Source organism: Lepisosteus oculatus, unplaced genomic scaffold (genome assembly GCF_040954835.1).
Source record: "Lepisosteus oculatus isolate fLepOcu1 unplaced genomic scaffold, fLepOcu1.hap2 HAP2_SCAFFOLD_68, whole genome shotgun sequence".
Taxonomy (NCBI): Eukaryota; Metazoa; Chordata; class Actinopteri; order Semionotiformes; family Lepisosteidae; genus Lepisosteus; species Lepisosteus oculatus.
Genome location: NW_027168235.1, coordinates 418,205 through 430,574, shown reverse-complemented (window position 1 = coordinate 430,574; position 12,370 = coordinate 418,205).

Below are 12,370 nucleotides of genomic sequence, written 5' to 3'. Positions count from 1 at the left end.
TTGTCATTGTCATCCAGAAAAGCAGTCGTAAGAAAATGAATCTGTGGCGGCTCCGAACATTAAAAAAACTATATCTAGACTGCAAATACATCCCAATCTTACTATCAACACGTTTTAAGAGCCCTCTCCTTTCCACCGGTATACAAGCTAAGAGAGAAATATTGGAAATCCCATCTGAAGTAGCCCTCGTCTCACCTTCGGAGCTGTGAGCGATGGGGATCATAATTAAAAGGGGTACAGTTACTTTGAAAATATGTATGTGATACTTAAATTTAAATAAAATAAAAAGATAAATTATATAACACAGACTGCTATCTATGTCCATGTGTTAAAGACGTATGAATCGGTTTTAAAACAGGCACACCCCTTCTCACAAATCCGACTGGAGTCTCAGTCCGTCGTCGCGATGAATTAGGAGCTCAGATGTAGGCTAAGTGATTGCAATTTACTTATTTAAAAGAACCACTTCAAATCAAAAGGGAGACATTTTGTAATGGTAGTTATCGTATTATAGTATACGATAACTGTATACGTAGTATACGTAATTGTAGATATACAGTACATAAAGGGTATGAATAGGTGTGAGCTTTTACTGTATATTTAATATTTTATCTGACCCACTTGTAGAAACCGCCTACTCAGATTTATTTAAGTGGTCTGCCACCATAAAGACAGAAAAATATAATGACACCCTGTTACATTAACTGTAAAATAAACGCCGTAACTGCGGCCATATGAAAATTTGGATAAAGATTATACAAACATCCTAAGGAGCTCTATGACATATGAGCGTCGTAATAATGGTTGGTGACCTGACGTAACAGTGCTCCCTGAATTACGTGATCTGTATATACCCAAATACAGATATATCACATAGGGAGATGCAGTCAAACATTGCATTGCTATCGTCGTGGTGAACTATTTCTCCGCTGTTTAAAACTTGTTTGGTAAGTGTCATCAAATATGCTTGTCAATTTGTAGCGAAATCGATATACTGTATCATAATCCTTCAGCTATCTATAATGTAGTGAAACGGCTAATTAATATTGATAAATTCCCTTATTCACAGTGACTTTTGCTCAAACCCCTGTTGCATAATGGGTTAATTTTATATAAAAAAACATTTATATCATAGATATAATACAAGCTTTGAAATGAAATAGCACATTTCCAGGTTTCAGTTAAACATTTTTAAAAAAGCTCATGACTTTAAGCATTCTGAACATTGAGAATGTTATTTGGGAAACAAATGTTTATTATAATGTTTATGTTTAGGATCTGTCTCCTACTGAGTCAGCATGCAGCATTCAACACCATTAGGTTTAATATTAAAAAGTTGTGTATTTCCTGAATTGTTTTTTTTTATTCTTTTCTATTAGACCATACTAGACTGTGCAGGATATCATTTATTTGCCATTTTTGCCTTTTCCAGATACCTGGGAAACAAAGCTCATATCTCATTTGCCAATGGAGCCCAGTCCTAAGCCTGGTGCTCTGTCCCCCTCCCCGAAGGACACAGACTCGAATCGACCCGCGCCCTTAAGGCAACAGGATCTGATCTCCACGTACTGCCCGCCTCCCAAGATACAGCTTCTGAAGGACACCTTCCAAGAGAAACTGATGCAGGAAAAGGAGAAAAAAATGATCGCCATGTACAATCGGCGGCAGGAGGCAGCTCTACAGAAGATGAGAAAATGTTTCCAATATGTCAAATACGCTGCGGAGAAGAAGATGGGGAACAGCTATCGCTTCCAAGCCCAACAGGGCCCCGAGAAGAACATTGTGGGGTATGATCGGTCTTACCCCCTGAAGCCTATGGGTAACAGGAAAGTCTCCGGCCCTGGTGAGGTTCGGGCTGTGGACCGCCCGGACGCACAGAGTGATTCCTTGTTTGCCCCCACCCCGCCTCAGGATGGTCATGAGAGGCCCTGCGAGAGGCCGGGCAGGAGGGGCTCAAGAGTACGCAAACCTAAGGACAGGACTGTCCTCCCCATGGTGGCGACCCCTCCAGGGCAATGCCCTTCTCATGCCAATGGGAAGGAGCACTTTCAGTTGCAAGAGGAGCTACGAAAAGTGGCCGAGGCAGAGGCCGCGCTGAAGGAGGAGCATCGCCGGAGGGAGGCCAGCCTGCAGGATGAGATGCGCCGGAAGGAGGCCATGATGAAGGACGAGATTCGCCAGAAGGAGGCCATGATGCAGGCGAAGCTCTTCAGAGCTCAGGAGGAGCTGAGGATGGTTCCGAGAGAGATGGAAGACTCCAGAGAGGTGGCCGGAAGGGAAAATAGAGGCGAGGCAGAGCGAGCTTTGCCCCAGAGGACCATGGGCCAACCACCGCTCTAAGGCCGTGCCTCTTCTGACCTGCAGAATGGAGAAGCAAAAAGCCTTCACTCCAAGGAAAGCCCTTCCTATCAGAGGAGACAACCTTGATTATGGTTCTCCAATGGAAGATGGCGGATGCGCAGAATCGCACTTTCCCTCTGCGCTTTCCCATCAGGAGAGACGTCAAGTGAGCCCTTGCAGCCGTGGGCTAGAAGACGTCCCCTGTGGAAGGAGAAAGTATCTCAAGAAAGCAAGGCTCCCTGAAAGCGACGTGTCAGCGGCACAGGCCGCGCAGGGCCACTTCAGAAATAACACCACATGTCTGGATAAACAAACTCTGTCAGTGGAAAACAGATATTTGTCCCCTACAAGTCTGATATGCCCTACTGCTGAGCAATTTCCATATGAGAATAGCCAGAGTGGAAACCCTCAGCTGGTGCCCTGTGAACTGTGTCACGGGAAGTTTGCTGTAGAGAGGCTGGAGAAACACAGCAAGATCTGCAAGAAGCTTCAGAATTCAAAGAGGAAGGTTTTTGACTCTTTCAAGCACAGGGCCAAGGGAACAGAACTGGAGACATACATCCATAAGAAGAAGGTTAAACCGCCAATCGTGGTAAGGGCTATCCTTAAACTCTTTCCAAGCTTCCCTTTTTTTCTCCTAGAGTCAGACTCAGCTTATAAATCAATGTAAACAATAAATAAGTGTTTTATGAAGTACTCTTCTGAAAAACTGCCGCAAAGGCACATTTGCCAGACAGAATAAATGTGTCTTAGTGACTTCTGAATTCTGTTGTAAAAATCTACATATCAAGCAAATAGCACTCACAGGAAACAAAACCATAACTACGTAAAATGTACTCTCTACCCAATGACCTGAAAGGTAGCCCCAGAAAGCTACGTTATTACTGTATTGATATTTTCTTGCCTTGTGAATGGTTTGCGACCAGACTGTGTACGCAGTGCTAGTCTGGACTTTTTCTGGAAGCTGTTTTATTGGTTTCATTTCCTGTTCCCAGCTGAGAAAGAACAACTGGAGGCAGAAGCACGAGGATTTCATTCGGAGCATCAAACAGGCCAGGGAGGTGCAGCAGGTGATCACGCAAGGAGGGAAAGTTGTGAACCTGCCCCAGCCCCCCGCGAATCCAAACCCCGACTACGTGCCCTGCCCTCACTGCGGCCGGCGCTTTGCCCCCAGGCCGGCACAGAGGCACTTCCCCAAGTGTCAGCACATCAGGAGCCGCCCTCCTCCTCCTCCTCGCAGATGAAAACTGATGTGAAGAAGAGCAAAAGAGTCATGATCTTGGCTCACGACTCACGTCCTGCTTTTTCTTTTTAGAAACACATTTAGCACAGTTCATCCGTATGATGATGAAAAAAAAATGTTACCTTATTTTAATTAAATGATTTTTTTTTGGTGGACTGGTGTTTGCGTAGCTGTGGTTATTTCAGTTTTTCTCTTATCATTCATACACCTTGACCTCCTAAAAATAATTTTTCAACCTGGAACGTACAATTAGCAGGCAATAGAACAGGTCACATTGGTCTTGGAACCATCAAAAAGCAGTATTCACACATTCTCGGCATCAATTTTCCTTAAAAACAACTGAAAAAGCAAGGTAAAGAGTGATTGATTTTTTTAATGAAAGTTATTTGATTTAATTTATTTAATTTTCATAATATTTGAAATATGTTGGGATTAATGTGACTCAATATTATCTGCAGCTCTTACACTCCAGGCACCTGATAAAGTGGAACGCAGTGTCTTTGCCTTACATGGCGCTCAGCTCTTCCTCAATCCCAGCAGAAGCACCAGCAGAAGCAGCAGCCTCCGGGTCCTGCCTCATGCACAGCTTAAAATGCAACACCAAGTAATACAACAAACAACAGGGAAAACCATTCACGATCAGACACATCCGTTGATTGCTGGCTCTCAGTAAAGGGACATTGCATCATTACATCACAAAATAGACTACATTTCAAGGTTAAAGAATTACCATGTTCTGCGATTCAGAACGAGGCAGCAAAACTTCCTATAATCTGTTGTGGCCCTGTGACATTGTAAAGGAGCAGGCTTGTGAATACATCTCGTTTAATCCAATGGAAATATTGCTCTCAACTTTTTTACGTTTTTGCCAATAAATAATACTACATTGTTAACTCTGCATAAAGAACCTTGGAATGGAACGTTTTTTGCAGTGAAATGTTTGCTGCATAACCTATACCCTTTCTCTCCTACATCACATTGCATTAGTCATTACAGTGATTAGTGAGCAGGAAGGGCTGCATCACATCGCAATTTGTGTGGAACTTGAATGCGAATGTGTTACAACATGGCGTAACTTACAGTCCTTTCACAAAATTCATGATTTTGTGCTCAATTTTGAGTTTGTAAAGTTTTTCTATAATGTCAATGATTTTATTTTGTGACTGAAATTAAATAATTTTGTGTCTGCAAAATTGGGACTGTAGTTCCACCTTAACCTACTAGTACTGTATGTCTTTGGACTGTGGGAAGAAACTGGAGCACCTGGAAGAAATCCACACAAATGAAGGGAGAACATACAATTCCATCCAGACTGCACCCCAGGAATTGAACCCAGGACCCCAGCTCTGTGAACCACAGTGCCAGCTCATTGCTATAGTCACTATAATTAATGTCAAAACTCATTTGCAAATGAGCAGCCTGGGATCCAAAAGGATCAAGACAAGGATCCAAACAAAGCACTATCCCAAACCTTGGCTTTGTACCGTATATAATACAGGGCTTGATGCAGAAGGCAGATAATCAAAGTCCATGCAATAATTGCTAAGGGAAAGTGACTTTGTGTTCTTGGAGGGAAGTCACTCAACATGGAGCTGTGTTAGTGAAATGATTGTTCTGATGTACGGCTGATGTTCAAACACTGAAAACATGATTGTGTATGCAATCGCACTCCTGAGCTCGATTGGGTATGGTTAAAATAACTTTTTATAGTTCATCACATTCAAAGTGTGTGTACTTGATGAAAGTGTAACACGCATTTGGAGGAGTTATTCAGGATTTTCTTTCATTCAACTATTTCAAGACCCATTATTTTCAGATGTTGTAGTATACGTGAATAATGAAAGGCCTTCATATTACACAATGTAGGAATGACTTCGCAGGTGTGAAGAATAAAAGATTAATTCAGCTCACTTTGGGGAGTTTCACAATGGCCCTCCTTATAGAAATGTGGGTTTGATTAAAGGAGTGAAGAAAAAGCACTGAATAATATTTGCTTCTGTAAACGTAATCATCTCAAAATATGGTTGAAGAAATTGAAGAAGGTTAAACATAATCCAAAACGTATAAGGTCAATTTAAGTACAACCAGAATTCTAGTGTTTATGCAATGCATCTGTGGGTTGATATGAAATATGGCCGTACTTAAACTAAACGAGGTTATCGAGAGCATATTCCGAATACGGCTTTGGCCAGTTGTACTGTGAACTGCGAGGACCGTATCTTATCCTGAACTGGCTGTGCGAATACCGTCCTCTGCTGGCAGAAGGAATAGATTACAACGGCACTGTATTGGCGATTAGTCCTATTGCTAGAATATTGAAACAACAAGGAGTCCGCGGAGTCAAGCAATGCTGAATAAACAAGTACCTGAAATTCAATAGGATTTTGTGTATTGATTACAAATAGGTGTGGAATTCTCATGTACAGTGGTATTCATGGATTCCTTACACAAGCAGCAGTTGTTATGATGCTTTCGTAATCTGAATATAAATCTGTTATCTACTTAAAACTGTAATTATTGAATAGATTAATGTCTTTGAAATGCTTCATTAACTGGGCAGTTTCCATGTTTGGAAATGTTTTTATTTTGATTGCTGATTGCTAGATACTGTATGTTTAATAGGCATGCTGTTAATATTTTCTACAAGAGCCAAATAAGACAGTTATGCTGTAGTAAATTCTATATAAGTTATATAACATAAGTTATATTTTGTTCTGAGGTCAATTTGAATCTCATACTAAATAACTGGTGTCCTTTTATCTGAGAAACACTACCTGATTGATCACCTGATGCCTAGAAATTAGCATGCACAGTAGCCCAGCGTTTAGCATTGCTAGCTCACAGTGCTGAGGCCCTGGGTACACTTCTGGACCTGGGGTGCTATCTGTATGGGGCTTGTATGTTCTCCCCATGTTTGCATGAGTTTGCTTTGGGTGCTCCGGCTTCCTCCCACAGTTCAAAGAACTACTGGTAGGTTAATTGGCTTCTGGGATAATTGGTGAGTGTCTGTGTCTTCCCTGCATTGGACTACCATCCAGTCCCAGGTATCTCCTGCTTATTACTTTCTGAGGCTCTGGCTCCCCCGTGCCCTGACCCTGAATTGGATGAAGCGGTTAGAAAATGGGTGGTTTCTGTTATGCTCTGGTCATGCTCTGCCATAGCAACAACTTGTAAAAAATGCAGATGCTAGGATTTAACTCAAAGAAGGAGCTCAGAGCACTGTGTTGGCATCACTGTACAGGTGTCCGGTTTGTTTTAGAACATGTGCTAAAATCTTATTTACTAACTTCTAGACTTTTTACCCCCCATATCAGTCTGCAGGTGCACAGTGGTCTGTGGACACCCTCCTTGCTCTGTCGTAAAACAGGAAATAAAAAGCAACTGGTTTTGACTTTAATGCACTGAGACTGTGGAACTCACAGAACTCTCTTGTCAGAAAGGCAGCTTCTAACAGCTTTTAAGTGAAGACTAAGAACACTTTTCTATTTTATTAAAATAGATTATATATGTTTTGTTTAAATATATGTTATAAATGTTAAAACGACAGCTCGTATAAGCTTGTATTTTTACCTTTCGATCATTTTTAGAATTGCTTTGAGTTGCTTTTACCATGATAAACAGTACAAAATATGAGGTGTTGAACTTGTCTAAAGTTTTAAAGCGCTTTATGACGTAAAGTGTGATGACAGTCCTTGGCGGTCTATGTAACAATTCTTCTTGAAGTAGGTCATCGGGCCAACAGTATACAAACATTACAGCTCAAGTGCTTTTGTATCTGAACGCTTTTAGGTAAGTTATTTAGCAGCTGCGGTATTAATAATGATTTTAATGGCAAATTCAATTGCAGGTAAAATAAAAATGGCGGATAACTTTCTTTCTAGCTTCGTGAAGCGGTCGCGCTATATTATACATATATACCATAATAAGAAACATAATATGTACAGTAGAATTTTTCACTTTAAGCTGGCATTATCCAGAACCGGGTCAGGGCCCGGACCCGGACCGTGCAGTGTGGTCCGCCGGCCTTCTAAAGATGTTTAGGAGATCGAGGCGCCCTTGGATTTGATTAGAAACTTGCATAATTTCTTAACTTGACCCCATTATCTTAAAAAAAACGGCCAGGCCAAGACCAAAGCATGAAGGCTGCGAGGATCGGGGGACTCTCATTTTTGGTCACAGCGTACAGTAGTAGATCAGTAACCTCTGTTTATCGTGATAACCTTTAATTATTTTCCAGTACTTTTTTAAATGATAAAACACATTGTCTCGCCAGTTTTGCTAAAGATACGGTTTTAGTGTTTACGCATAAATTTGTAAGCCGTAGGTTTAAATCTCGTGGTCTTATTTTCTGCATTTTCATCGTAAGGGAAGGCGCTCGTTTGCGATTTACGCGCTGAATATTGTAAGCAGAGGAGCCTTAAGGCACAGCCTCGCCTTAACACCATCGTTTGCATTGTCATTGTCATCCAGAAAAGCAGTCGTAAGAAAATGAATCTGTGGCGGCTCCGAACATTAAAAAAACTATATCTAGACTGCAAATACATCCCAATCTTACTATCAACACGTTTTAAGAGCCCTCTCCTTTCCACCGGTATACAAGCTAAGAGAGAAATATTGGAAATCCCATCTGAAGTAGCCCTCGTCTCACCTTCGGAGCTGTGAGCGATGGGGATCATAATTAAAAGGGGTACAGTTACTTTGAAAATATGTATGTGATACTTAAATTTAAATAAAATAAAAAGATAAATTATATAACACAGACTGCTATCTATGTCCATGTGTTAAAGACGTATGAATCGGTTTTAAAACAGGCACACCCCTTCTCACAAATCCGACTGGAGTCTCAGTCCGTCGTCGCGATGAATTAGGAGCTCAGATGTAGGCTAAGTGATTGCAATTTACTTATTTAAAAGAACCACTTCAAATCAAAAGGGAGACATTTTGTAATGGTAGTTATCGTATTATAGTATACGATAACTGTATACGTAGTATACGTAATTGTAGATATACAGTACATAAAGGGTATGAATAGGTGTGAGCTTTTACTGTATATTTAATATTTTATCTGACCCACTTGTAGAAACCGCCTACTCAGATTTATTTAAGTGGTCTGCCACCATAAAGACAGAAAAATATAATGACACCCTGTTACATTAACTGTAAAATAAACGCCGTAACTGCGGCCATATGAAAATTTGGATAAAGATTATACAAACATCCTAAGGAGCTCTATGACATATGAGCGTCGTAATAATGGTTGGTGACCTGACGTAACAGTGCTCCCTGAATTACGTGATCTGTATATACCCAAATACAGATATATCACATAGGGAGATGCAGTCAAACATTGCATTGCTATCGTCGTGGTGAACTATTTCTCCGCTGTTTAAAACTTGTTTGGTAAGTGTCATCAAATATGCTTGTCAATTTGTAGCGAAATCGATATACTGTATCATAATCCTTCAGCTATCTATAATGTAGTGAAACGGCTAATTAATATTGATAAATTCCCTTATTCACAGTGACTTTTGCTCAAACCCCTGTTGCATAATGGGTTAATTTTATATAAAAAAACATTTATATCATAGATATAATACAAGCTTTGAAATGAAATAGCACATTTCCAGGTTTCAGTTAAACATTTTTAAAAAAGCTCATGACTTTAAGCATTCTGAACATTGAGAATGTTATTTGGGAAACAAATGTTTATTATAATGTTTATGTTTAGGATCTGTCTCCTACTGAGTCAGCATGCAGCATTCAACACCATTAGGTTTAATATTCAAAAGTTGTGTATTTCCTGAATTGTTTTTTTTTATTCTTTTCTATTAGACCATACTAGACTGTGCAGGATATCATTTATTTGCCATTTTTGCCTTTTCCAGATACCTGGGAAACAAAGCTCATATCTCATTTGCCAATGGAGCCCAGTCCTAAGCCTGGTGCTCTGTCCCCCTCCCCGAAGGACACAGACTCGAATCGACCCGCGCCCTTAAGGCAACAGGATCTGATTTCCACGTACTGCCCGCCTCCCAAGATACAGCTTCTGAAGGACACCTTCCAAGAGAAACTGATGCAGGAAAAGGAGAAAAAAATGATCGCCATGTACAATCGGCGGCAGGAGGCAGCTCTACAGAAGATGAGAAAATGTTTCCAATATGTCAAATACGCTGCGGAGAAGAAGATGGGGAACAGCTATCGCTTCCAAGCCCAACAGGGCCCCGAGAAGAACATTGTGGGGTATGATCGGTCTTACCCCCTGAAGCCTATGGGTAACAGGAAAGTCTCCGGCCCTGGTGAGGTTCGGGCTGTGGACCGCCCGGACGCACAGAGTGATTCCTTGTTTGCCCCCACCCCGCCTCAGGATGGTCATGAGAGGCCCTGCGAGAGGCCGGGCAGGAGGGGCTCAAGAGTACGCAAACCTAAGGACAGGACTGTCCTCCCCATGGTGGCGACCCCTCCAGGGCAATGCCCTTCTCATGCCAATGGGAAGGAGCACTTTCAGTTGCAAGAGGAGCTACGAAAAGTGGCCGAGGCAGAGGCCGCGCTGAAGGAGGAGCATCGCCGGAGGGAGGCCAGCCTGCAGGATGAGATGCGCCGGAAGGAGGCCATGATGAAGGACGAGATTCGCCAGAAGGAGGCCATGATGCAGGCGAAGCTCTTCAGAGCTCAGGAGGAGCTGAGGATGGTTCCGAGAGAGATGGAAGACTCCAGAGAGGTGGCCGGAAGGGAAAATAGAGGCGAGGCAGAGCGAGCTTTGCCCCAGAGGACCATGGGCCAACCACCGCTCTAAGGCCGTGCCTCTTCTGACCTGCAGAATGGAGAAGCAAAAAGCCTTCACTCCAAGGAAAGCCCTTCCTATCAGAGGAGACAACCTTGATTATGGTTCTCCAATGGAAGATGGCGGATGCGCAGAATCGCACTTTCCCTCTGCGCTTTCCCATCAGGAGAGACGTCAAGTGAGCCCTTGCAGCCGTGGGCTAGAAGACGTCCCCTGTGGAAGGAGAAAGTATCTCAAGAAAGCAAGGCTCCCTGAAAGCGACGTGTCAGCGGCACAGGCCGCGCAGGGCCACTTCAGAAATAACACCACATGTCTGGATAAACAAACTCTGTCAGTGGAAAACAGATATTTGTCCCCTACAAGTCTGATATGCCCTACTGCTGAGCAATTTCCATATGAGAATAGCCAGAGTGGAAACCCTCAGCTGGTGCCCTGTGAACTGTGTCACGGGAAGTTTGCTGTAGAGAGGCTGGAGAAACACAGCAAGATCTGCAAGAAGCTTCAGAATTCAAAGAGGAAGGTTTTTGACTCTTTCAAGCACAGGGCCAAGGGAACAGAACTGGAGACATACATCCATAAGAAGAAGGTTAAACCGCCAATCGTGGTAAGGGCTATCCTTAAACTCTTTCCAAGCTTCCCTTTTTTTCTCCTAGAGTCAGACTCAGCTTATAAATCAATGTAAACAATAAATAAGTGTTTTATGAAGTACTCTTCTGAAAAACTGCCGCAAAGGCACATTTGCCAGACAGAATAAATGTGTCTTAGTGACTTCTGAATTCTGTTGTAAAAATCTACATATCAAGCAAATAGCACTCACAGGAAACAAAACCATAACTACGTAAAATGTACTCTCTACCCAATGACCTGAAAGGTAGCCCCAGAAAGCTACGTTATTACTGTATTGATATTTTCTTGCCTTGTGAATGGTTTGCGACCAGACTGTGTACGCAGTGCTAGTCTGGACTTTTTCTGGAAGCTGTTTTATTGGTTTCATTTCCTGTTCCCAGCTGAGAAAGAACAACTGGAGGCAGAAGCACGAGGATTTCATTCGGAGCATCAAACAGGCCAGGGAGGTGCAGCAGGTGATCACGCAAGGAGGGAAAGTTGTGAACCTGCCCCAGCCCCCCGCGAATCCAAACCCCGACTACGTGCCCTGCCCTCACTGCGGCCGGCGCTTTGCCCCCAGGCCGGCACAGAGGCACTTCCCCAAGTGTCAGCACATCAGGAGCCGCCCTCCTCCTCCTCCTCGCAGATGAAAACTGATGTGAAGAAGAGCAAAAGAGTCATGATCTTGGCTCACGACTCACGTCCTGCTTTTTCTTTTTAGAAACACATTTAGCACAGTTCATCCGTATGATGATGAAAAAAAAATGTTACCTTATTTTAATTAAATGATTTTTTTTTGGTGGACTGGTGTTTGCGTAGCTGTGGTTATTTCAGTTTTTCTCTTATCATTCATACACCTTGACCTCCTAAAAATAATTTTTCAACCTGGAACGTACAATTAGCAGGCAATAGAACAGGTCACATTGGTCTTGGAACCATCAAAAAGCAGTATTCACACATTCTCGGCATCAATTTTCCTTAAAAACAACTGAAAAAGCAAGGTAAAGAGTGATTGATTTTTTTAATGAAAGTTATTTGATTTAATTTATTTAATTTTCATAATATTTGAAATATGTTGGGATTAATGTGACTCAATATTATCTGCAGCTCTTACACTCCAGGCACCTGATAAAGTGGAACGCAGTGTCTTTGCCTTACATGGCGCTCAGCTCTTCCTCAATCCCAGCAGAAGCACCAGCAGAAGCAGCAGCCTCCGGGTCCTGCCTCATGCACAGCTTAAAATGCAACACCAAGTAATACAACAAACAACAGGGAAAACCATTCACGATCAGACACATCCGTTGATTGCTGGCTCTCAGTAAAGGGACATTGCATCATTACATCACAAAATAGACTACATTTCAAGGTTAAAGAATTACCATGTTCTGCGATTCAGAACG